The sequence below is a fragment of the Balaenoptera borealis genome, assembly GCF_965194805.1.
Source record: "Balaenoptera borealis genome assembly, chromosome: 11".
Classification (NCBI taxonomy): domain Eukaryota; kingdom Metazoa; phylum Chordata; class Mammalia; order Artiodactyla; family Balaenopteridae; genus Balaenoptera; species Balaenoptera borealis.
In genome coordinates this window covers 43,739,854-43,746,541 of record NC_138868.1, presented here as the reverse complement: position 1 = coordinate 43,746,541, position 6,688 = coordinate 43,739,854, and positions in this window count along the sequence as shown.

The following is a 6,688-nucleotide window of genomic DNA, read 5'->3' as shown; positions in this document are numbered from 1 at the left end:
AATTTACAGCATAGGGAATAGAGTCAATAATGTAATAACTTCATATGGTGTCAAATACTTACTAGACTTATTGTGGTGATCAATTTGTAATGTATATAAATGTCGAATCACTAAGTAGTACACTTGAAACTAATATAATATTGTACATCAACTATATTTCAATAAAAACAAATAAAAGATCCAAAAAAAGTTGCAGCACTTGTTATTATCGTTATATATGCCCTCTGTCAAAATACTCATCATATTTGCAACCACACACTTAACATCTATCTTTCCCATGACTCTATACTCATATATACAGGGGACATATCTGTCTTGCTCTCTGTTGTATCCTTAGCATATAAACTAATGCCACCAAATAATATTATTTCATCTGTGCTCTAGAACACTAACGTGGTGGCAAAAAGGATGGATTGGAAGGATGAATTACTCTCAGGAGCCTGGTGCAACAGTCAAGGGTGTAATCATAATTGCTTATTAGTGTTTTACCATCTACGTCTACATCTAATTTCTAAGCTCTGTTCATGCTTCCCCAAAGCCTGAGAAATAGGCATTAATAATAATTATCCAGGTTTTAGAGTTGGGGAAACCAACAAACTTACAGTCTAGACAGATACATAAATCTCACAGTGAGAGACAAAATGCGTTGTGTTCAAATGCATGTACTCTGGTGTAGACTGTCTCCATTTGAATGGGCAATTCCATTTCCTAGCTCGGTGACCTGGGACAAGTGACTTAACTTTGGTCTTAGCCTCTTGAGGATAAAATGAGGGTAAAGATAATAACTACTCTTTGGGTTGTTGCAGGGATTAAATGAGTGTCAGAAAAGTGCCCATCACAAAACACGTATTATAGGATGCTTTTAGTAAGAATTGTTTTGAGAGATGTAATGGTTAATTTTTTTGTGTCAACTTGACTGGATCACAAGGTTCCCAGATATTTGGCTAAAGATTATTTCTAGGTGTGTCTGTGAAGGTGTTTCTGGATGAAATTAGCATTTGAATTGGTGGACTCAGTAAAGCAGTTCGCCCTCCTCAGTGTGCATCATCCAACCTGTTGAAGGCCTGAATAGAACGAAAAGTTGGAGGAAAGAAGACTCCATCCCTTCTTGCTGAGCTACGACATTAATCTTGTCCCACCCTTGGTGCTCCTGGTTTTCAGGCTTTTAGACTCAGACTGAATCACACCACTGGCTTTCCTGAGTCTCCAGTGTGCAGACAGCAGATTGGGGGACTTCTCAGCCTCCATAATAGGGTGAGGCAATTCCTTATTCCAATTCCTAATAAATCACTTCCTACATATATATCCTAATGGTTATGTTTTTCTGAAGAACCCTGGCTAACACAAGAGGGCATTTACAAATGGCTACAGAACCATAGAGAAGGATGTTACTCTACCTCCAGGGATTTGGAAAAGCAGAGGAGATGGGACCTAAAAGATGTATGTGAATGTGATGGGTGGCAAAGAAAAGGAAAGGCATTCCAGACAAGGGGAACAGAGTGTGGGAAGGCATGAAGAAATGAAAACCACTGCATGTAGGGGAGGATGAAGAGTTTGAAACATAGGGTAGGCATGGAAGACAGTGGTGAGGACAAGAAGTTAGCACATGATGGGGCCCATGGTGTTAGCATGATGGCTGGGGCCAGTTCTGAAGAGCCTAGAGTTGGAGTGTGTAACATCATTAGGCTTGTCATGTCAAAGACAGCTGTTATGGCCACGTGTAAAAGGAAGAAACTGTATCCAGAAAGGCCAGGGAGGAGGTCAGCAGCTGCTTGGGGTCAGAACTAGGACAGTGTTTGTGGACACCAAGAGTAGGAAACAGATGTGAAGCATTTTTTCTGATTTGAAACAGAAAGAGCTTAATGCCTGGATGTGGGTGGTGAAGAAACGAGAATTGAGAAATAAAAGATGACAGAGACCATTCATTTAGACAAAGAACTGAGAGGGGTGTTTAGACTTGGAGATAAGATGAGAAACTGAGCTTTGCACATGCTGGATATGAGATGCTTTACAGACATCCAGGTGGAGGTATGCAGAAGACAGTTGCAAAAATGAGTTTGGAGTTTGGAAAGCAAAGTGATGCTGATTGGGAAGCCAATCAGTAAACAGCAGCTGAAGCTATGGAACTGGAAGATCTTGCCAAGGAAGTATGTATGATGAGGAGAGGGTACCAAACCTCCCACAACAGGTCATGATTTCTTAATTTGACTCGCTCGCCAAAATCCACATCCAGGATGGGAATATGGAACTCAGCCAATATTTTCATAACGTTCAGTATATAAAGAAAGGAGCTGGGGATGAAATAGGTTTGGGGTTGACTGAAGAGGTCCGGGAACAAAGGTGCCTGGTTCCGAATATCAAAAGGGTGTGAATAGCAGTAAATGATCATTATAATAATAACACCTGGCATGTAGAGAACACCTTTCTCCAAAGAACTGGAATCTCTGCCCAGACACCGTGAATTTTCACAGAAAGTTTGGGAGGTCTGTAAGAGGTAGGGGAGATTATATTAACCTCTGGCATGCAGGAAAAACAGGATTTGAGAAGACCAGGAAGTTCTCTCTGATCACAGAGCCAGAGGGTGTTATGGTCAGCCAACCTGGCTCCAAGCCACCCCCTTGTGGCCAGCAGTCTGATCTGTCTCCTTGTCTAGTTCTGACAACACAATCATGTGCACTCCTGGCATTGTCATCCTGGATCTCAAATCCCGTCTCAAGCCAACCCAGGCACAGGGGATGCACGCGTTCCAGAAGAGGACTTGATCACAACAAGGCATTCCCTCTTGGAGAAAGCAGAGAATTTAGAGTCAGACAAGTCTGAGTCCAAGGGCCACAGCTGCTGCTTACTAGCTATGTGATGCTGAGCTTTTATTTTTTTGGGGGGGCTTTTTATTTTATATCTCTGGGCCTCAGTTTCCCCAGCCTCAAAATGAGGATAATACTAGCTACTTCAGGGTTGTGTGAAGATGCGTTCATTCAACAAATATTTATTGAGCATCTACTATGTGCCAGGAATTGTTCTAATCTCTCGGGATATATCAGGAAACAAAACAAAGATCCCTGCCCTTGGGCTCTTACTTTCCTAGAGGTGAGGGATGGGAGGGGAGGAAAGATAGATGATAAACAATGAAATAATAGAGAAGCAAATAATCTGCTATGTTAGATGGTGATAAACTCGGGGAAAAGGAGATATACAGTATATCTGGCACGTAGCACACTGTCTGGCTAGCACACAGTAGGCACTCTGGGAATTTGTGCTACTATTATCATAATTAAGAAAAGATGAAGAGCCTGAGACAAAATAACAGGCTGTAAAATTTTATGAAAATGTGTCTATCTCTTAAATTTCAATCAGGAGTAAGCAGAAAAGTTGCCAGGGAAAGATAAAGGTAGAAGATTACAAAGTGAAAAAAATCGACCTGAAATGCTTTTAAGTGATGTGTAATCAGCTGCATCTCTTCTAATGACCACCACTAATTAAGCTGTCTCTTGCAGGCTCCCAGAGAAAATCGCTTGTCCAAACAGGTAGGCTGAAATGCACGTTATGAGACCTTCAACATTTAAATTGAGTTTGATTTTTATAGTAACACAGGAAGCAGTTTAGAACGATTAGGCTGTTTTCTCCTAACGGGTATCTTTCACAAGTGACCATTTAAAACACCTGTATATTTTTATCTGTATTTTTATGAGAAAAGTGAACACTATGTCAATGACATTTCCTCCTACATTTCACTCACAATGCCTTCTTTGGTTGGCATGAAGGGGTTGTGATCAGAGGTTTAGGTCATGCATTTATTAATTTGGGTGACAAACATTTGTGCAGTTAATAAAAGTGAGAGTTAAAAAATCCTTCAGTGTGGACCAGTTACCATGTCAAACATTTATATGCAATACCTAATATAATTTTCTCAACAACTCTTAAAGGTAAATGTCTTTTAGATGAGGAAACTGAGGTTTATGGAGATTAATTAACTTCACATGGTTAAATAACTGGTAAGAGGTAAAGTTAGGATTTGAACCCAGGTCAGACTGATTACTTAGTGCTCATATTTGATCACTATAATGTATGACAGACCCCATGCTAAACAGAGTAAGGTGTGTTTCTGGCCTTGTATTACCTAGTTATTCAATGGAAGAGACATATAAGTTAACAAACAATTTTAAGACAACAAGACAGGTGCTAAACTAAACATAATAGAAATGCTCTGGGAACCCAGGAAAAAAGGACTACCTACTCAGATTGATTGCATTGGGGAAAATTTTCCAGAAGTGATATTTAAGGTGGGTGTTGATGGATGAGTAGGAGTTTGTCTGGAAGCAAAGGGCAGGGCATGAAGGAAAGAGCATATTGAGCAAGCTTTCTCTGGCTCTGAAACCCTTGCTTTAAACACTATGCTAAATTACTTCCATTCATCTCACAATTAGTCAGATGTTCACTGAGTATTTTCTTGTACACTCAGGTCTTTTAGGGAGATAAAAAGGAAAAACAGAAACTGAGTTGAATTAATATCGATAGTCAACCTAGATAATTCCAGTCTTACAAACACATGTTTTCCTTGCAGACTTTTGCCCTGAGGCTTTTGAAATAAGATCTGAACCATGCCCAAGGAGATGAGAAAGCTCTGATGGGCAGAGCGCACAGTGCACCGGGCACTTGTCTGTATATCTAGAAACTGCTCACACTGAGCTCCAACACTGAAGTTCCTCAGTGAGGTCCCTGGCAAACCCTGCAGACACATAAAGTTAGCATTGGGGAACAGTTGACAACAGGGTGGGTGCAGAAATCTCAGAACAAGTGGTCAGTGGGAACATGGTGAAAATTACTTGGTTTCTGGACTTGTAATTGTCTATAAGAGGAAAATGATTGCAGTGGCAATTGTTTAGCCTCATCTCCTGAAGGAGATGGCTTATTATAGTAAAAGTTTTTCTCTCCTATGAGAAATGAAAGTGTGTTTGCATTTCCGTTGAGTCTCACCCATCACATAGCAGAGCTGGGCGTACGAAGGGGCTGTAATCAAAATGAAACCCCTAATGTAAACCTTGAAGCAATTGGGCTTAGGATGTGGAAGCCAAACAAGGGAACCATAACATCCAGTACAGATCTGGGAACACAGTTGGTGTTCAATAGGTATTTGCTGAATTAAGTAAATAAATAAACTATTCAAGAAATAAGGCTTCCCTGGTGGCGCAGTGGTTGAGAATCCGCCTGCCAATGCAGGGGACTTGGGTTCGAGCCCTGGTCCGGGAAGATCCCACATGCTGCGGAGCAACTAAACCCGTGCACCACAACTACTGAGCCTGTCCTCTAGAGCCTGCGAGCCACAACTAATGAGCCAGCGTGCCACAACTACTGAAGCCCGTGTGCCTAGAGACCATGCTCCGCAACAAGAGAAGCCACTGCAATGAGAAGCCCGAACACCACAACAAAGAGTAATCCCCACTCACTGCAACTAGAGAAAAGCCTGCACGCAGCAACGAAGACCCAATGCAGCCAAAAATAAGTAAATAAATAAATTAATTTAAAAAAAGAAAGAAATAAGACAAATACATTTATTTGATCTTCCCTCAATGTGGATATTTTAACTAAGTTTATGGGTTATTTCTGATTACAAAGGAGAAAAGTATCAAGCATCTGAAGCAAGAGGAGCAGCATGTGCGCTGACCCAGAGGGAGCGTGATGATCCCCGGGAAATGAAAGTCCTCCAGGGTGGCTGGAGTGCAGGGGAGGGAGGGGGACGTGGTGCCCGATGAGGCAGGGGAAGGTGGCAGATCCAGACCCATAATTAAGGAGTTGAGAACAGTGGGAGTATTGATGGGTTTTAGTTAAGGGATGATTTCTGTCTTTACTGGACCACTCTGGCTATGTGGAGAGTGGATTGTAGGGGTCAACAGTTGCTGCCAGAAGAGCTGGTTGGGAAACTCTTGCAGGCATCCAGTGACTGATAACAGACTGGGTAGTGGGGGTGACAGGGAAGGTGAGAAGATGGGATCCATTAGCGCTGGCAGGTAGGACCAGCAGGCCTTGAGGGAAAGGGAGAAATCCTCATTGATTCCTGGGATTTTTACCTGAGCAACTAGTGGATGATGGTGTCATGTACTGAGATGGGGAAAAATAGAAGATGAGAATGTCTGGAGGGGAAGATGAAGAGGTTGGTTTTTGACCCAGTAGGTTTTCTGATTGCTTGAGTGACATCCAAATGGAGATTTCAGGCATTGATTATGAGTATAGAGCCCAGAGGAAAGCTTTAGACTACTGTGTGTGTGTGTGTGTGTGTGTCTCTGTGTGTGTGTGTGTGTTTGTATACATATGTATATTTTATTATGCAAAAATAGATTATAGTATCATGCTCTACAGCAACCTATTGTGTCATGTTTTTGTATTTGTTCTTGTTCTTGTAATGATGCCCTCCTCCTTCTGGCTGGAAATTACTTTTATGGGAACCCGTGGGGTGGTCTGGTGCATTGGTGAGTAGGCTTAAAGTCTAAGGGGTTAGGAGCTTCACCTTAGAGGCAGGATGGCAGAAGCTGGAACTTAGGAGACTGAGTTTGGAGTGGGAGAGTACTATTCAGGGATGCCCAGGTGGAAACGTGGGAACTCAAGAAGGGATGGTGGGGCCTCCACAGGAGCATCCCGAGCGGCCTTGTACCCGTACGCCAGCTACACACCCCCAGTCGCAAGCAGCCTGCCT